This window comes from Periplaneta americana, chromosome 1 (genome assembly GCF_040183065.1).
Source record: "Periplaneta americana isolate PAMFEO1 chromosome 1, P.americana_PAMFEO1_priV1, whole genome shotgun sequence".
Lineage (NCBI taxonomy): Eukaryota > Metazoa > Arthropoda > Insecta > Blattodea > Blattidae > Periplaneta > Periplaneta americana.
The window spans coordinates 182,302,527-182,323,482 of record NC_091117.1 but is presented as its reverse complement, the minus strand read 5'-3'; positions in this window follow the sequence as shown (position 1 = coordinate 182,323,482).

The following is a 20,956-nucleotide window of genomic DNA, read 5'->3' as shown; positions in this document are numbered from 1 at the left end:
CTGCACATGCCACGCCTGCATTCACAAGATAGCGAGTAATCTATTGAAATTGTTGTAGTTTCGACTGCTGACCTAGACCATCTCGAAATCCATTAGAAAATAAGCTGGTAAAATTCATGTTCTGGGAATAATAATTAAGTAGTAAAATATTGCTGCAATGGAAAAGTATTCGGAATAAATTTGAATAAGGAACAAAAAAAAAAAAAAAAAAAAAAAAAATAGTTTCCTTCCCAGGCAGGATTCGAACCACGAAAGTCTTAGTTACCAGTCTATCGTGCTCTGAGTGAACAAGGCTCTGAAATCAGCTACAAGGGTCGGTCCGGTTTTTTTGCCACTACTGTACATACTGAAAAGTCATGGAGATAACATAGTCACGAAAAAGAGAGAGATAATTATTATATACCAGTACTCGCCTGTCTGTAGTCTTTGAGTGAATTATACTGTAAGAATTCTGTCAGCATTCGTATTAGATTGATTTTTACGAAAAGTATGAACAAATACTGGCTGATGTGAGAAAATTTTTAGAGATTTGTGTTTTCTGCTTCTAAGTTGCATGGTTTTTTGGGACAGATTATTGACAGAAAGGAATTGAAAAACTGTGGAATGCTATCAAGGAGAAATGTCATGACAAGTTGAGGCAAAAGGTTCTTTTCCACCAAAACATTGCTCCAAGTCACAAGTCCATAGTTGCAATGGCTCAAATTTCAACAACAGGTTTTGAATTGCTGAACAATCCACCCTATTCACTAGATCTGGCACCCAGCAACTTCAGGTTATTCCCGAAACTCAAAGAACGCCTGCGTGGGAAGAAATTTTCATCCAATAATGAAGTCATGCAGTCCACAAACCCGTGATTTTCAGAGGTTGGACAACCCTTCTTCTAGGAAGCTGTGGAAATGTTGGAGTATTGCTGAATCTATAGACCTACAACTGGCAAAACTCCGTTGTAGGAGGTTACTAAACCTTACTGCTGTGCTGGAGGCGGAGTCTGGAGTTTCCCTCCATTAATCTGAACCATTGTAGCTACAGATTGACAAGTTATTTGACGCATCATTGCTGTTAGTACGCGCTACTATTGGCTGACAGTGAAGGAAGAGATGAATAGTATATTGTGTCACTCTTTAAGATTGACGCATGTCCAGACCAATTGAGTTTTGTAAGTTGTTCCCCTATACTAGGGGACTATGTGGAAAAATGTGGTAAGAATAATTTTTTTTTTCAACTACAAGTGCGTAAGAGCTACTACAGCAAAGCAATCAATCCTCTTATAATGTTTCCTGCTTTCCCTGCATTTTCTGGTTAGTGGATAAATGTCTGTGCATGAAAATCCACTTTTTAGCAATCTCCATTCTACACAATTTGTTCATTGCTTCAATCACCAACTCGGCAATGTCATAATTGGAGTCGACGGCAATTCAGAAGATGGTAGTCTGCTAGCATTTGCGTCGAGAGAGACAGAGAAAGCAAGGCAGCGTACAACATTGCCACATCGTGCTTCACGCGCACGTGCAATACAAATAGCGCAGGAGAGAATTTAAATTATCAAAAGACAATAATGACCTTAGCCATTATTTACTGTAAGCATGACACCAAACAAACCCTCTTTCCTTCACTAACAATATTCTTTGTACGGTTCTCAATCCCACACCACATGCTTCTGCAGTCGTTTCTTACACGTTGGCAACGTTGCAGCTATCATCAAGATGGCTGGCAGTGTTATGCTCGTCAACGTTTTTAAAATAATTATACACCTTAAACGCTATTTTCCGCACAGGCTTGTTTTTGTACAATCTCTTCCATTTATTTATCATACACAGTAAATGTTAATTTTACTTATTCAATGTATTGAAACACTCACACGTGAAGAAACGAACTCGGGAAGTACTTGTTGTAGACTGATTCCGATTGGTTCTACTGTACAAGCTTGTGACGTCACATACCAGAAATGCTACGGTGCATATAGCAGCTGACCGCCTTCCGAAATGCCGTCTAGTCTAGTGATTCTTAAGCGTGGATTCCTCCTCATCCATGCTGAACATGCCTCGTTATATGCTCTGTCAAGAGGCATTAGCTTGTATGAGGAGGAGTGTTCAAAATATGCACGTGATTTACAGATTCTGTTCCCTGCGAGTAGGATTTCTTGCAGATCTTTATGACTGCAGTGCCCATCCTATTAGAAGAACAGAACTTTCTTGAGGTGGATGCACATGCTAGACAAATTCTTTCATCCAAATTAAGAAGATCTCTGCATTCATCCATCTGTTTTCCTGAGCCACTGCAATACACTCAGCTGGTGAATTTATCATAAGCTTATCATTCAGTTTTTTCTGGGAAATACAATTAGGGAAGAGAAGAACTGTCCATATGCACTCATACAAAACAAGACAGTAACATTTTGACCTCGTTTGCCTGAAGTGATTTTCCCCAACTTGTTTTTTCCCTTGAATGTAGCCATGCCCAAGAAGTAGAATGCAGGGAAGAGAGCAAGTTGCAGCTATCAGTGTACTCTCCGAGCAGAAGCTGATGTAGATACTGGAGTTTAAGTATCCGACTGGTAACTAATTAGTCACGCCCTACAGATCTATGCACATCTAACAACAGTTTAAACTACATAGTTTAATCCGAGCATAATTATTGTTCTCTAATCTTCATCGATTCGAGGAAAAACAACTTCAAAATCTGGCGTTATATCTGATAAGGTTACACGTAATTGTGCCATAGGTTTGTTATTCAATATACGTATCCTGTACTGTGATTTCACAATGTTCGACTGTGAAAAATTGCTCACACTTATAAGTTATATACGAGTATATTCTGTAGTGCTCGGGAAAAGAGGCACAAGTCAAAAATGTTAATTTTACAAAAGAAGGAAAAAAAACTGTCTTCACACTGGTTTATGTCGATTTGATTTTCTTCTGTATGAATTATTGTAATAGGAGAAATACTTATGTCTCTTTTCCAAAGCGAGCAAATGTTCTGTAAGTTGTCAATAAATTAATAAAAAAATGTTTGTGGAAACTGACTTGCAGATATACTAGTATAGTCAGAAAGTACCGGAACTTCGGGTGGCAACGCCATGCTCTATAGGCAACTTCTCTGCCTTGTCCGTGTGGTATGTGACCTACTCTCCAGGCGTATAGATTCAGTACTAACGTGCGTAGATACCTTTGTTGCAGATGGCATATAACCATTTACACAACACCGCCTTCAAAGTACGCCCCCTAGGCAGTGACACACTTCTGCCAGCGTCCATACCACTTCTCGAAACATTCCTGCAGCCCATCTTTGATCACTTCCGCAGGGCGCGCGTCGCATGAATTTTCACCTCTTCGGCTGACGCAAACGCCTTGAGTAGGAATTTGACCTTTGGAAATATGCAGAAATCTGTTGAAGCAAGATCTGGAGAATATGGTGGCTGTGGAAGGACAGGTATTTTGTGTTGTGTGAGGAATTGGCTCACCAAGAGCGACTGGTGCATTGTCATGATGGCGAATCCAATTCTGTTCTTGCCACAAGTTGGGTTTTCTTCGTCGAACTGCATCACGAAGACGACGAAGAATTGTAACATACGCCTCTTTACTGACAGTTCGACCCCCAGGAATAAACTCGAAATGGACGAAGAGCACTTCAAGCATTACTTTCCCCTTTGATCGGTCGGCATGGAATTTCTTTTGCCGTGTGAGTCGGGAGATTTCCACGTTGAAGACTGCCGCTTTGGCTGCGGGTCGTAAAGGAAACACCATGCCTCGTCACCTGTGATCACTCTGTGCAAGAGAGTTGGATCCTGGTCCACGCTGTCAATCGTCGAGTTGGTATAGCTCTGGCCTTCTATGCCCAAGGTTGCAGGTTCGATCCCGGGCCAGGTCGATGGCATTTAAGTGTGCTTAAATGCGACAGGCTCACGTCAGTAGATTTACTGGCATGTAAAAACTCCTGCGGGACAAAATTCCGGCACATCCGGCGACGCTGATATAACCTCTGCAGTTGCGAGCGTCGTTAAATAAAACATAACATTTAACGCTGTCAATCAGGTCTCCACTAACCAGTTGCCGCTCTTCCCCTGCTCATCTGCTAGGCTTCTTGGAACAACGTGCTCACACACACGTTGCATTTTCAAATCATTGTTGAGAATGGACTGCACGAACCATGCGAAATGCCTATCAAAGTAGCTACATCATCTATTGACCGTCTGCGGTCTCGTCTGAATTCTTGTGCAACTCTCGCTATCATTTCTTCCGTTCTTGCCGATCTGAGTCTTCCTGAACGTGAATCATAATCCGTTGAAAGACGGCCACTTGTGAAGCGGTTGCACCAATCATCATACACTCGGATCAGAGACATTGTTTCTTCTCCTTATGCTTGGCGCATGAGTGTCAAAATCTCAGTAAGTGTTTTACAGAGTTTAACACAAAATTTAATATTACCTTTCTGCTCTTTCAAGCTCATTTTACCACATAGACCTACATGTCTTCACTAAACGAAGCGGAAATCTGCACTGTATTACACGTCTTCACTAAACGAAGCGAGAGGTGCACTGTATTACACGTCTTCACTAAACGAAGCGGAAATCTGCACTGTATTACACGTCTTCACTAAACGAAGCGAGAGCTGCACTGTATTACACGTCTTCACTAAACGAAGCGAGAGCTGCACTGTATTACACGTCTTCACTAAACGAAGCGAGAGCTGCACTGTATTACACGTCTTCACTAAACGAAGCGGAAATGTGCACGTATTACACGTCTTCACTAAAGGAAGCGAGAGCTGCACTGTATTACACGTCTTCACTAAACGAAGCGGAAATCTGCACTGTATTACACGTCTTCACTAAACGAAGCGAGAGCTGTACTGTATTACACGTCTTCACTAAACGAAGCGAGAGCTGCACTGTATTACACGTCTTCACTAAACGAAGCGAGAGCTGCACTATATTACACGTCTTCACTAAACGAAGCGAGAGCTGCACTGTATTACACGTCTTAACTAAACGAAGCGAGAGCTGCACTGTATTACACGTCTTCACTAAACGAAGCGAGAGCTGCACTATATTACACGTCTTCTCTAAACGAAGCGAGAGCTGCACTGTATTACACGTCTTCACTAAACGAAGCGAGAGCTGCACTGTATTACAAGTCTTCACTAAATGAAGCGGAAATCTGCACTGTATTACACGTCTTCACTAAACGAAGCGAAAGCTGCACTGTATTACACGTCTTCACTAAACGAAGCGGAAATGTGCACTGTATTACACGTCTTCACTAAATGAAGCGAGAGCTGCACTGTATTACACGTCTTCACTAAACGAAGCGGAAATGTGCACGTATTACACGTCTTCACTAAAGGAAGCGAGAGCTGTACTGTATTACACGTCTTCACTAAACGAAGCGGAAATCTGCACTGTATTACACGTCTTCACTAAACGAAGCGAGAGCTGTACTGTATTACACGTCTTCACTAAACGAAGCGAGAGCTGCACTGTATTACACGTCTTCACTAAACGAAGCGAGAGCTGCACTATATTACACGTCTTCACTAAACGAAGCGAGAGCTGCACTGTATTACACGTCTTAACTAAACGAAGCGAGAGCTGCACTGTATTACACGTCTTCACTAAACGAAGCGAGAGCTGCACTATATTACACGTCTTCACTAAACGAAGCGAGAGCTGCACTGTATTACACGTCTTCACTAAACGAAGCGAGAGCTGCACTGTATTACAAGTCTTCACTAAATGAAGCGGAAATCTGCACTGTATTACACGTCTTCACTAAACGAAGCGAAAGCTGCACTGTATTACACGTCTTCACTAAACGAAGCGGAAATGTGCACGTATTACACGTCTTCACTAAAGGAAGCGAGAGCCGCACTGTATTACACGTCTTCACTAAACGAAGCGGAAATCTGCACTGTATTACACGTCTTCACTAAACGAAGCGAGAGCTGCACTGTATTACACGTCTTCACTAAACGAAGCGGAAATGTGCACGTATTACACGTCTTCACTAAACGAAGCGAGAGCTGCACTGTATTACACGTCTTCACTAAACGAAGCGGAAATCTGCACGTATTACACGTCTTCACTAAAGGAAGCGAGAGCTGCACTGTATTACACGTCTTCACTAAACGAAGCGGAAATCTGCACGTATTACACGTCTTCACTAAACGAAGAGAGAGCTGCACTGTATTATACTTCTTCACTAAACGAAGCGGAAATCTGCACTGTATTACACGTCTTCACTAAAGGAAGCGAGAGCTGCACTGTATTACACGTCTTCACTAAACGAAGCGGAAATCTGCACGTATTACACGTCTTCACTAAAGGAAGCGAGAGCTGCACTGTATTACACGTCTTCACTAAACGAAGCGGAAATCTGCACGTATTACACGTCTTCACTAAACGAAGAGAGAGCTGCACTGTATTATACTTCTTCACTAAACGAAGCGGAAATCTGCACTGTATTACACGTCTTCACTAAAGGAAGCGAGAGCTGCACTGTATTACACGTCTTCAATAAATGAAGCGAGAGCTGCACTGTATTTCGATTGGTTTCCGGCTACGTTAGTCTTCCCCATTCTCATACACAGCCGTACTGATCCTATACGCCTGGAGAGTAGGTTACATACCACACGAACATCGCAGAGACGTTGCCTATATAGCATGGCGTTGCCGCCCGAAGTTCCGGTACTTTCTGACTACTAGTATATTACATTCAAAAGCAAAGGAACTCTAATACTAGCCCTAATAATAATTTTATAGACATCGTAAATCTCCGGGTTTGGCGATAGTTAAACCTGGCAACCCTAGGGAAACATAGGAGTGTTTGTTCTTGAACTCTGTGTCCAAATGGAGCTCTTCAGTTTTTCAAAAATATAGTAATGTCATATATTAGGGTTGTATGATAAGGTGAATAAGAACTTTCCACCCCAATTTTCAAATTTAGCGCGCTGACGACGTAAGGCCTGGCAAAGTAGTATAGCAGATCATCTTACATCCGGCGATCTGACCGAACACAATCAGGTCGGTATTGTAATATGACTGAAAATAAGTTATTTATTGTGACTTTATCCTACAATTTTTAACTCACTTCTAAACGAATTGACGAAATCCATTTTTTTACAGCGGTAGATGAGGACGTAGCCTACCGTTAATATGAAATATCACAAGCTAAGGGGTGCTATTTCAGATTACGAAGTGTAGGTGGCCGGTGGACAGGGGGTGAAACCTTGTATGTAATCAATTTTTATTTTTGAAATTCCTCCATATTTAAATCTAAGTGTTTCTTTTTTGTTTAAATTAAATTTACTTAAGTAAATAGTTGCTGAGACTAGAGAGTTTTGAAATGAAAGCTCTCTATACTACTGTACCCAATTTGTGCAATAGTCTAAACACATACGACCAATGCTGTCCATTCTATTCGGTAATATCTTGCATACATATCACAATATTTTGCTATAATTTGTCCACTGCTAAGTTGCACGTATAACTGATGTGGTAACAGATGAATGTCGACGCTGCTAAAGTCTAACTTTGAATAAATTACTACTGCTACTAATATAAGAAATCTTTCTATAGATATTGCATTATCACATAATATATCGATTTATGTAAAAAGGAGGAAAACTTCATTATATCATCTCTATTTTTCAATGTCACCATTTTGGGGAAAGCCTAACAGCTAAATAAGAGACATAGGCAGAGAGAGAGAGAGAGAGAGAGAGAGAGAGAGAGAGAGAATTTCAAATAGAGTAGTCAGTGTCTTGAATCGGTCTGTTGATTTGCAATAATAATAATAATAACAATAATAATAATAATAATAATAATAATAATAATAATAATAATAACCATACTCATACTAACATTTACTTTATTGTTAATTTACAACAACGATAAATGTTGCTATGGTTTCAGTGTCCAAAATCTTGTATAATATCACAGTCTACTATATACAGTCGCGAAGCTCAATATGTAGTAAAATTGCAAACATGGGTAGTTGCCCACCACTAGGATCGCTACTATCGCCTCACCATCGCAGATCTCTCTCCTAGTAGAGGAGAAAATATGTTACACTTTCGTTGTGTTCTTTTGGAAAAATTAACACCTTCCTTCCATTATTGAAATATTAAATGCATAAAGTTAATTTATTATTTTAATGAAGTACATTAAATTCCACCATAAACTCGAAGATACCTGCAAGAAATAGGTTAATATTATTTTTGTTTGTGCAAAACGAACTGAAATTTACTATAATCGCTTCACTCATTCAAGATTATAGCGATAATTAACTATGAAACCAATAAATATTAATTTGCATTTCCCTTTACAACAATAATAATGTAAATATGAATTAATGGAGTAACTTACGTGTACCGGTACTTGTAGTGTAGGCTTACGTAGTTAACAAAGTGGGATGAGGTTAAGCAATAATAATCACACCAGAATTGGAAATAAAACGTGATCAATAAATTTTATTGTAACAGACTTTTTCTACGTCTCTAGTAAAGTAACAAATAAAAATAACAACAAAATTAACAGCTATAATTTAAAACATCCTTTGAAAAAAAAGTAGGGCTAAGCAATAATAATCCCACCAGAATTGAAAATAAAACGTGATCAATAAATTTCATTAAAACAAACTTAATTTTTCTACGTCTGTAGTAAAATATTATTATTCCAATTATTTTATTTTCGCCATTAACATTTTCATTACAACCAATAACGAACATTTCACAAGCATCAATGTGAAATACGCAACGAGATAGCGCTGGATGGAAATACGACACAGTCCAAAGTCGACCGTGGACAGTCTATTGTTTCTAGTTGCTAACCGCTTGGAGCGCTGTATCACGAGATTTGCAAAAAATCACCTCAAGCTTCGCGACTGTATATAGTAGACTGTGATTATATGTTACAACGAAATATCAAATCGTATGCTTCCTATGTCTAAATTTCGACAATGGCATTGATTATAAAAAAAAATAGGAACTCTAAAAACATTGAAAGATTCTGATATGAGGAGAAGGATTTATCCGAAAGGTAAGTTAAAGTGATGAGTTTTTATTTTCTCAATAGGTATAATGAAGCCTGATCCTAACTCACTGGATTTCTTTTTATGGTAATACTTGAATTCCGGAATGTACCGGGATAGATGAAAAAAAAATTAAGACCTGAGGGAAAGAATTAGAACTGAGATGCAATATTGTGACTGTGAGGAAGAAGTGGTGGATTATTATGACAGACTGAAATAATGCTTGACTGTGGTCTCATTTCAGCTACCTCTCGCATGTGAAGTGTTTTCCGCTTTTTAAATTAAGTTACAATTTTACAAGTTCCTAATTGCATAACATTAAACAAACATTAATTATATTATTACGAAACTTTCTTGAATTAATGTTGAAACAATCAGGCATGGTTTTAATTTTCGTACATAAAATTTATGGACATTCCAATTATGTAAAAAAAACCTAATTTGGGTGCATAAAGCATTTCGGTGTTTAAATATCGTCACCTTCTTTGGATGTTTTCTTAAAACATTATAAGTTCTCGTGAAATAGACATCCATACTGAGAACAGTAACGCAGTGGCAAGCGGTGACCCAAAATATAGGTTAAGAAATTTCCTAGATTATTATTATTATTACTATTACCATTATTATTATTATTATTATTATTATTCCATTGTTTTCTGTATTGATGTTATTTATGTTTGCTATGATGTTTAGATACTGGTTGAGTGGAAGAGAAGGCCTTAACGGCCTTAACTCTGCCATTATCTGTAAAAATAAATCAAATAAACAAATGAAAAAATAATTTAAATTGTAGGGGAGGTCATCGTAGTATTAATATTTATCACTAGAATGTATTATAATACATAATTATCAACAGTCTTGGAGGTCTAGTTCTGAATCATGTTCTGAACGTCAACTGCAGTACAAACAAGATGCAAGTGTTTCTTGATAGTACCAGTGTCACGCGCCAAATATGACGTCACGCCAATATAGTTGATGAACAACTAACCTTATCTCTGTACGTCCTGGGACAGAATACGGTTCCTACTAATTACTGTACTATAACAAATTTTATGAAAATGTTTTAAAAAGAAATGGAGTTATTAATTCTGTTCAGGTAGGTTTATGTTTTTAACCACTGTGCATAATAAATGTCACCTGTTTCCAGGCGGATGTTTCAATGTTTGATGTTTTCACATACGTCTCCCGCAATAATCCGATTCTCACGACACTTTATTTTTGTAGTTTTATCAAACATATAATTTTTTGGAGAAATTGAAAATTATGGACTAGAAAATGTTGAAAATAGAACGCATGTTATATGACTTTTTTATTATTAATACACACACACCAACTGTAAACTGGTCTCTAACCTCAGAGAAATGCCACTGCCCCTGTACGGAAGCGCGCCCTTCCACTGATATAATATTACACAATATCTAATTATTACTACTAATTAATTAAAAAAATAACTTATTTGCCTGGTATGCGATTTTAGACAAATGGTGAGGCATTACAGAACACAAATTTAACTTTTTAAAAGGAATTAGTTTTTATTTCACATTTAATTTTTTTTTTCAAATTGTCATAGTTTTTGCAAACTTAATTTCTTACATATGTTACAATATCATTTAATTTTACAAAACTATTAATGCAAAACTATGTTAGTTGGGAGGCTGGCGGGAAAAATACCTTTGGGGAGGCCGAGACCTAGATGGGAAAATAATATTAAAATGGATTTGAGGGAGGTGGGATATGATGGTAGAGACTGGATTAATCTTGCTCAGGGTAGGGATCAATGGCGGGCTTATGTAAGGGCAGCAATGGACCTCCGGGTTCCTTAAAAGCCAGTAAGTAAGTATTAATGCACTACTACACATCAATCGCTATTAATTAGAGAAATGAAATTTGCCTCGTATATAGGACGACTGAATCACTAATTTTACCATTTTGTTCCTTTTCTAGTTCAGTGGCATTCATATTACACAGGAAGTGAAAATAATATGTCAATTATCTGATACTATCTTCACAAGAATATTTATATAATGCTCACGATTTTCTGACTTTTAGATAAGGAATTTAAAAAAAAATTATGAGAAATCGCTGTTCACGTGCAGACGGACGGAAGGACGATCAGACAGGCGTAGGAACCAAAAATTCTTTTTCGGTATCAGGGATTCCGGAAATGTTTATTTTTGCTAAATCTCGAAATCGATTTTATGCAGCACTACAATACTTCCACTACATCTCGCATGATGAAGAAAAGGGAGTTCTTTAAGGAAACATGTAATGTGATTAGTCTATGTCTTTAGATTCTACACAGCCGGTAGACAATTTTGTGATCATAATGTTGCGTAATTCAAGCACAAATAAAAGATTTACGAAAAATGGAGTAATCGTAATCAGAGTAGTTAGTTCTCAGTCAGTTGGCGGAAAGCGTTGTGTGCACGATCTTACATTACATTCCTTGTGGCAGGGCAGGTTTCCACGGAGGACGGTAACCACTCTCTCCAAGCATGCGCAGTTGTTGCTTAAGGAATACTGGGACTGAGTTTTAAACTTTTAGGGTGCTATTCATAGACATTTCGCTATCCCGGGCGTGCTAAACAGGATTCATATCATATCATATCATATCATATATCATATCATATCATATCATATCATATCATATCATATCATATCATATCATATCATATCATATCATATCATATCATATCATATCATATCATATCATATCATATCGCTGACACTGGTTTATGAATATGAAAAACGTTAGTTCGCTGATCATCCACCGAAAGCCGCGCTAAGAATGTCTATGAATACGGCCCTTAAAGTTTGGTTTGTTATGTCTGTACGTTTAAATTACAGTACCAAATTTCATCAAGTTTCATTCATTAGTTCCTTAAATATTAATTTTCACGTATTTGAATGATATTAACTTATGCGTAAATTCAAAACACCCCTGACGGCTTTAGAATTGTTTTTGCTTCTATGAAAGACTTGCATTTCATGATAAAGAAAACTGTCCGTGGATTTTTAAATTTGAGAAATGGTTCATAAGATAAAAATTGTCTTATAAATCACAATTTTTGCTTGATAATTTTCTTTAATTTTTATCATATTATGAAAAGTTTTGGTAATTATGGATTTTGACTACTTTTGGACAATTTTTTCAAACTTCCAGTTTCGCATTATTTTACCGTCGTAAAACGATAGAAATACTTTCAATTGTCGGAAACGAACCTTAACTAACCTAACCTAAGAACACTTTATTATAGGTCATTTCCGACAATTGAAAGTATTTCTATCGTTTTAAGACGCTAAAATAATGCGAAAATGGAAGTTTGAAAAAAATAGTCCAAATCCATAATTACCAGCGAATATAATAAGCTCTGCAACTTACCAATTAGAGTGAAGTGGTGACTATAGGGTCTCCCAATCTGCTTTTCAAAATATCCACACATTTCCCACACGCACAACTATCAAATAACAAACCATGATTATTGTTTGTATAACTTGGTTAATAAAAACCTAAACTAACCAAACCTAACCTTCGTATATGCAAGATGTACAGCTGTCAAAAAAAAAAAAAAAAAAAAGTGGCCGCACTCGTGAACAGCTAATATTTTCAAAGTCCTCTTCGGGTCGCGGCGATGTTACACGATGCATGTGCTTGTACAAGCAGTTCCGTAACTATGAAAGTGTTCCATATCTGCTCCTCGCAGACAAGCGGTAGAGTGCTTGTTTAATGATTCAAAGGTTGTGGGTTCGGGCCTTCTTCAAGTTTTCATTTTATTTTTTAATCGTTCTTTAGCGATGTAAATGCTATTCAAAATTATCATTTATATTCGGTTATCGTTCTTTATGGATATCACGTTATTTATATTTTGTTATCGTTCTTTAGACATATGAATAAAATTCAAGTCATCATTTGTATTCTGTTATCATTTTATAACGATATGAATAATAATAATTATTACTATTGTATCTCCAATGGGGGTTAGCCCTATTTTACATATGTATGTTAGGGCTATAGTTTTATACACATAAAAGATAAGCATAAAGAGAAATGAAAAGAAAATTAAATTAGCTTACACGATGTAAACAAAACATAAACAATCCGTAAATTAGGCATTGCGATTGCAAAATAAATATCAGGTATCAATTTGAAACATGCAAAAACATTAACAACACACATACGTAACACTTCCATAACACAAATATGCAGCTTTCCGTACCATACATCATAAATTAATACACAATAGTCACACAAACACAATCAAACTATAATGATGACATTGCGACGACATCAAGCATCCCATAACTGACTCACATACATAACAAATCAAGCATCCGTTGCAACACATACACTTCAACATAGTAACCACACTTTTAAAAGTTACAAATTTGGCTCCAAGAAGAATAAATAGGACACTGTTGCTAATTACTATTCTTCCACAATTTCTTAAATACATCTGTAATAAATCTGTGAAATTCCGATACGAATAATATTCACGTTTTTTATATTCTGTTATCGCTCTTTAGCGATATAAATAATATTCAAGTTATCATTTATATTCTGTTTTCCTTCATTAGCATTATAAAATAATATTCAAGTTATTTATATTGTTATTGTTCTTTCGCAATATAAATAATCTGTATTTTATGTAAGTAATTATTATAACACAAATAACCATCTTTCTTTGTAAAATAGGTTATTTTATTTAGATAATTAAATACGTATTATATAATATCTTATATTAATTAAACAAACCGATATTTATCATTTATATTCTGTTATCGTATACATAATATTCAAGTTATTTATATTGTAATCGTTCTTTAGCGATATAAATAACATAAATTTAATATTAGGTTTGGAAAAATCCAGTTGCATAATACTGGTATTAGTTTTTCTTTTTGTATTATTACATTATACTATCTTGAACCACAATAAAATGAAAAGGAGTAACGAGGAATTGAACCTGATACGCTGACATCTAAATTCCGACGTTCGTCCGCTGAGCTACGAGGGCAAAAGTGTGGAAACAATTTCGGAAAAATTGGCCCAATCACACTCTAAGATATTCTGATGATTCGTAGAAGCTAGTCCAGGATGCGGGGGGCAAAGCCTAATTGAGATTTCCCGGTCTCTGATCGGGTCAAACATCCTGATAGAATTAATATTTAACCCTTGCCGTGACTTTCGGTGAAGTCCGGAGGGCCCAATTAGTCAAATCCACTCTCCTCATCTCCACGCTTGGGACCCCTGGAATTTAATAAGATGCGAAAGAGATAGTGGTGTCCGGAAAGCAACGGGATGTTACCGCATTTAGGCCTATCCTTCCTAAGAAAAACTGCAAACATGAACAAAGGAAGCTTTTAATAGAAGAAGAAGGATCTTCTGCGGACCTCTGGAAAAAGAACTAAAGAAGAGACTAGTGAAGTGCTTTGTGTGGAGTGTGGCATTGTATGGGGAAGGAACATGGACATTACGGCGAAATGAAGAGAAACGAATTGAAGCATTTGAAATGTGGATGTGGAGAAGAACGGTTAGTGTGAAGTGGACAGACAGAATAAGAAATAAAATTATGTTTGAAAAAGTGAGTGAAGAAAGAATGATGCTGAAACTGTTTAGAAAGAGAAAAAGGAATTGATTGGGTCTCTGGTTGAAAAGAATAATAGACGACATTAGGATATGTGGATCATATGCGGAGACTAAGAGGAAGGCAGAAAATAGGAAAGATTGGAGATTGCTGGGTTTGCAATGAAATACCTGCCCATGGACAGAACACTTATGTATGTATGTTCAGAATGCCTGGAATATCGTGTCTAAGAATAGTCGCTATTTGCAAAGACTAGTCAATTCCATGCCCATTCGGCTGCAAGATGATCGATATAAGAGGAAGATAGACTAAATATTGAATTGTGGCTTTTTGTTTTGTTTTTTGAACGCTTAATTGTTTGAATGTTTTAAGGCCGACGCCAGTAAATTTGTTTTGCTTATGCCACGAAAGATATTTTTATTGAGAATAAAATCTTTTTTCTTTCCATTTGCAGCCACAGTATCATAATGATAAAGTCATGGCATAATATATTAATGAACCTGATGTTAATTACTAAAATAATCGTAAAAGAGAAAGGAGCCTTTATGTATAGTTTGTCTCTTTCAAAAAACAGAACAAAAAAAGAACATGAAAAGCACGAGGTTGTAGTCGAACGCAGTACCTCATGAATAAGAGGCCTGAACGCTACATTTACGCTATCGAATAACATACAGAATACTTCAATTATAACTGTAGATATCAGGCAACGTGGTCCAACAACATGTAACATCGCCTGTCTCCGACTTGTAGCGAAGATACCCGAAGGGAACTTTGTTTCAGAAGAGCGGCCACTTTTTCTTTTGACAGCTGTACAACCACGATGCCACTACATCAGACGTCCATCCAAAGCCATCCAAGATCCAAATAAAAAAAAAAAAACAAACAAAAGACGGAGCTTCGAATACTGCAATTGATCGATCAATCGTACTCCACCACCCAACAACCAATCACAAGCCCCCATTCAAATCACTAACCCTTCTTTGACACCTAAAACACTTCCTCTTTCAATCTGCTTTCAAAATATCTGCACAAATGCCACACGCACAACTATCGGATAACACACCATCATTAATTAAGAACTCGCGCAATTCTTCTTCCCTCAATCTAATTAACTCTACCTCACTCGTTCTACATCCCGCGCACAAGACACGATCCACCTCGAAGTCGAGACAATGCTGCAATGGATCGACCAATCGAACTCCCCACTCAGCAGCCAATCACATCATCATCCACTCAAACCAAGCCACCAATCACCACAAAGCCCGCCGAATTGAACCATATAAATCGTAAAAAATTCATAATAAAAAACACAAAAAACATGTTCCCGTCATTTCCGATAAATAAAAAGCAAAACCTTGTAATCAAGAGTCCTCATTTAAAAATCCGCGCAGTAGTCAAAGTCCATAATTACCAAAGTGTTCAGTGAAGAGCTGATTCCATGCTCAGTTTTGTATATTGCAACATGCTGAGTATTCTTGCAAAGTTTCATGTAAATCGGAGCAAATGGAAACCTCTAGGAACTTTATTATGGACCAAAAACGTAGTTTTAAGAAAACGCAATTTTTAGTGGGTGTGGCATTTAAAAATGATCGCCAGGCCTTTAAAAGTAGTAGGAGGAAGCTAAATATAGGATAGAGTGTTAAGAAAATTTATGAGGTAGTTATTTATGTAAAAAATATATATTTATTTTTACTGTTTTGGCCAAAAATTCAGTCTTAATGTTCCTTAATGAAACATTCCAACTCAGTTTTCACATATTTACAAATACAAGTACTATGGTTCGGGTACGGTGAATTGCCACAAAATACTCGGGAGAAAATTAAACACAGAATGAATATGGGAAATGCCTGTTCTTATTCTGTTGAGAAGCTTTTATCATCCAGTCTGCTGTCAAAAAATCTGAAAGTTAGAATTTATAAAACAGTTATATTACCGGTTGTTCTTTATGATTGTGAAACTTCGACTCTCACTTTGAGAGAGGAACATAGGTCAAGGGTGTTTGAGAATAAGGTTCTTAGGAAAATATTTGGGGCTAAGAGGGATGAAGTTACAGGCGAATGGAGAAAGTTACACAAAACAGAACTGCACGCATTGTATTCTTCACCTGACATAATTAGGAACATTAAATCCAGACGTTTGAGATGGGCATAGCATGTAGCACTTATGGACGAATCTAGAAATGCATATAGAGTGTTAGTTGGGAGGCCGGAGGGAAAAATACCTTTGGGGAGGCCGAGACGTAGATGACAAAATAATATTAAAATGGATTTGAGGGAGGTGGAATATGATGATAGACTGGATTAATCTTGCTCAGGATAGGGGCTAATGGCGGGCTTATGTGAGGGCGGCAGTGAACCTCCGGGTTCCTTAAAAGCCAGTAAGTAAGTAATAATTTGTTGTGCAGCACTTCTAATTTCTACGTAAATGTTGGTCTGCAATGTATTTAGGACTTCTATAAATTTAAATGCATGGGAGTGATGACGATAAAAACTAAGAGTTCAAATGCCAATGGAAAGATTCGCAGGCATTAGTAGTGTGTAGTGAATGTGACGTGAAACTTCAACACATTTCCGGCGGGAAAGTGCTATCTTCACTTACATAAGTGTCTAATAAATAATCACTATATTTATCCATAGCAGTGTTATTAGGCTTTATTGGCATAAAGTCCTCAACGAAACAATCACTCACTTCGTTAGGACGAAGAAATGGTAGGCCACAAACGTAATTCAACCATTTCCCAACTTCACCTTCACCATCAGCAAACTGTTTTGAAAGGCAGAGTTGTTGCATTTTTCTGTGTCACGCTTGCCCCAAATGAAATGGCCAACCTTCAATTTTACTATCTGAAAACACTGTTTCGATGGCTAACTTTGTGGGAATTTCAAAGTCAATGACAAATTTAAGAGGGGAAATTCCAAGAATTTTCAAAACGCCTAACAGCCCAGTATAGCTTCCAAGTGCCTTATTTGGCAAAAGCGCGAATAACAAAGGTATGTCGATATTATTTAACAGACCATGCACGGAATACAATATTGATAAAAGTGACGGGTGCAATATTGAGATGTCCCATCCATGTAGACAGTTCCTGCATTTTTCAGAGCTGGTACGTTTGTGGTACACAAAAAAATCAGGTAGAATCCAAGACGGAGTCGCTGTTTTCTCGATCAATATGTTGGATGACTTAAGGGGCTTATATGACGTCACATAGCTACACACAATATTGCAAGTACAAAAAATTGTTTTCATAAAATTTTGCCAATTCAACACGAATGATTTTTGAAAAATTTTCAGATAAGTTTTCTGTTGCTTTTCTTTTGCAACTATTGCTTATTTCTTGTCGATTTAATTTTACGTTGACTATGCTCGTATGGTTATGAGTAAAGTCACACTTACCCAAGTCATTTATTTCTTCAGTTAACCCTGTTTGTAAACTTCGCTCTGCAGCTTCTTTGGATACACCGCCATGTATGTTTGTTACTTTTAGACATATAGGTCTAATAAACATAAAATTTAAAATTGTTGATCACCAAAAAGTTTATTTTTTTTTCACTATAAGTCAAATGTACTGCCATCACTAAGCAGGGTAGAACAGACACTGATATGAAACATAAACAACTTGATCGACACAGGTACCAACCACAAAATTTACCGCAAATAGTTTTGTGGCAATTAACATAACTCGCAGATACCAACTCTAATATTGACCGCAGATAATATTGTATTTCTATCTTATAACTATCTTTACCTGTTAGGGTTTTGTGGCAATTCACCCGGACATCTATGGTCAGTTTATTGTTTTATTTTTTCTATCTGCTGAAGAAATCTGTTTGCTCAATTCGTGGGGTGGTTTCGACTAGCGTCGTGGATTACATGCGCTTTTCGGTTCATGTTTGTCGATTATGGCAAAGTTCGATATTCATATGTTCGCTCTGCAGAAGGAGGCCTGTCGTGTTTGTTCCACCCATCTTGTTATAAATATATTCGCTGCCCTCAACTTCCATCCCTTCATCTTTTAACCCGCTTAAGAATTTTAGCACAGATCTTGCATTAGTTTTTCATATGAAATGAGATGAATTTCGGAATATGTAGTCTATTGCTTTCGCGTGTAAAATACTAGGTACGGTACCTTGTTGATAGTTTCAGCCTGTTGTGGGCTATCTTCGGAACAGGGTGGTCCTGGTTTTCGGCCTCCTGTTTGCGTTTTCTGTGGGGGTGTGTTTGTGTAGTGTAATGTGGAGTAAAAAAGTGTGTGTGTTCTGAAATCGAGTTGTGTGGTGAGGATTTCATGTAGGTGTGTTTTGTGTGCCTGTATATTTCGTATTGTCCTAATGTGTTTAGTTTCTGATTTTCGGTTGAATTTGTAGAATTTCCATGTCTGTATTTATGTTCCTGTAAGTATGGTTGACATTTGTTGTGTGTTTGCGTATGTGGAAGTATTTTTTAATTTTGTTATGGCTGTGATGTGTTCTTTGTAACGTGTTTGAAATGATCTGCCTATCTGCCCTATGTAGAAGTTGTAGTAGATGTTGCATTTAAGTTTGCATACGTCTGTGTGGTTGTATTTGTTGTTTGTGTGTTCAGATGCTTCTGTAGAGTGTTTTTTGTTCTGTATGCAATATTGTAATTTAATTTCTTGAATGAAGTTGCAATATTGTGCTTTTGTTTTCGTATGTTAGTGTGATGTATTTTTTTTTTTTTGTGTTCTTGTGTTTGTGTTGTATTTTTTTTTTTTTTTTGGGCTTGTCTTATTATATTATCTATTATGTTAGGGTTCCTATATGACCGAAATCCAGGTAGCAAATTTTGGTGTGCAGTTTCCGACGTACGGGCAGGAGCAGTAGCCTACGAGTGGTGCTCCGGACTGCAAGACTCCACTGGCCTTGGTCGAGTAATACGTGAGTACTATTCTCACAGACACACGAATAAACAGATGTAAACAGACGAAATAGAACTAGAAGATGGCCTCATTGCAGCCTTGAAAACGTCCGACTCGCAGAGCAAAGCTAATATGATTAATATTTTTTAGTGGGTTATTTTACGACGCTTTATCAACATCTCAGGTTATTTAGCGTCTGAATGAGATGAAGGTGATAATGCCGGTGAAATGAGTCCGGGGTCCAGCACCGAAAGTTACCCAGCATTTGCTCGTATTTGGTCGAGGAAAAACCCCGGAAAAAACCTCAACCAGGTAAACGTTACTCCACAGGTATGGAGTTCATGTTCATCTAACTTGTACTGTAAGTGACGAAACGCAGGTCTGTATGTAAGACATTAGTCGTTTGTAAATTATTGAATGAAACCATGTGCCAGGGTGCTATTTTATAACTGGTTTTCGGGGGATATTTACGATTGTCACATCAGTCCACTGTTGATATTGTATTTGGTCGGCAGTTCCAGCATTCAAAGAAAAATTGACCATGACCGAGATAACTTTATCCCATGGTGAATATTGTGATACAGTCTTGATTCCTTTGCTATTGTTCCATCAATTCTCCTTGATCAACTTGATATAATCGTCTTCTGAAAAAGTGTCAGCACTGTCACTTACCTTACGGACAAAAGGAACTTTATAGCAGACAGTCTCTTTCAACCAAAAATAGATTATATCAGACACAGAAAATACAGAGCATATTATTTCATGTTTTCATGCTTGCATGTGGGCAGCTGCGCTGTGCACTACCCTGTTAGCTCTGCATCTGCAAGCGTGGAAAGATAAAATGTATAGCTATATAAATACAATGAAGCACTATATATTGTGAAAATCCTCATGCTATAAAACTCAAAAGAGGCATTTTAATGTAAAATGCACAATTTCCATCTTATGTGCCCTGTTACTGTAGAGCGTCTCGTTTAACGTGTGGGGGAGGACGAGCCGTACGATGAACATGAGGGATGCACAAGGTTTTAGTTACAACATTTATGACGGAGCATTAATTGAAATTATATTTTCCAAAAACATACAAAACAAAAGAACACAAATTGCATAACGTTATCATACACACATTTTAACAAACAAGCAATAAAATTGTAACGTTGAAATAATTCAATATAACAAATCAAATTTTGGTACTTGTAAGATATTGCTTTCAAGCAGCATTTTTACAGTCATGAATTTCATTTTCTGTATGACTAACATAATATCACTGCCTTCTGTGGCTGAATGAATAAAACTACAATATATTGATCTGAAGTGACTATTATTTCCTAAACATAATTATCCATTCTCAAAGTTCAATTTATTCAGATACAGTTCAGACCAATATACTGTAGTTTTGTTAATTCGGCCACAGAAGACGATGATATTATGTCAGTCATACAGAAAATGAAATTCATGACCGTAAAAAT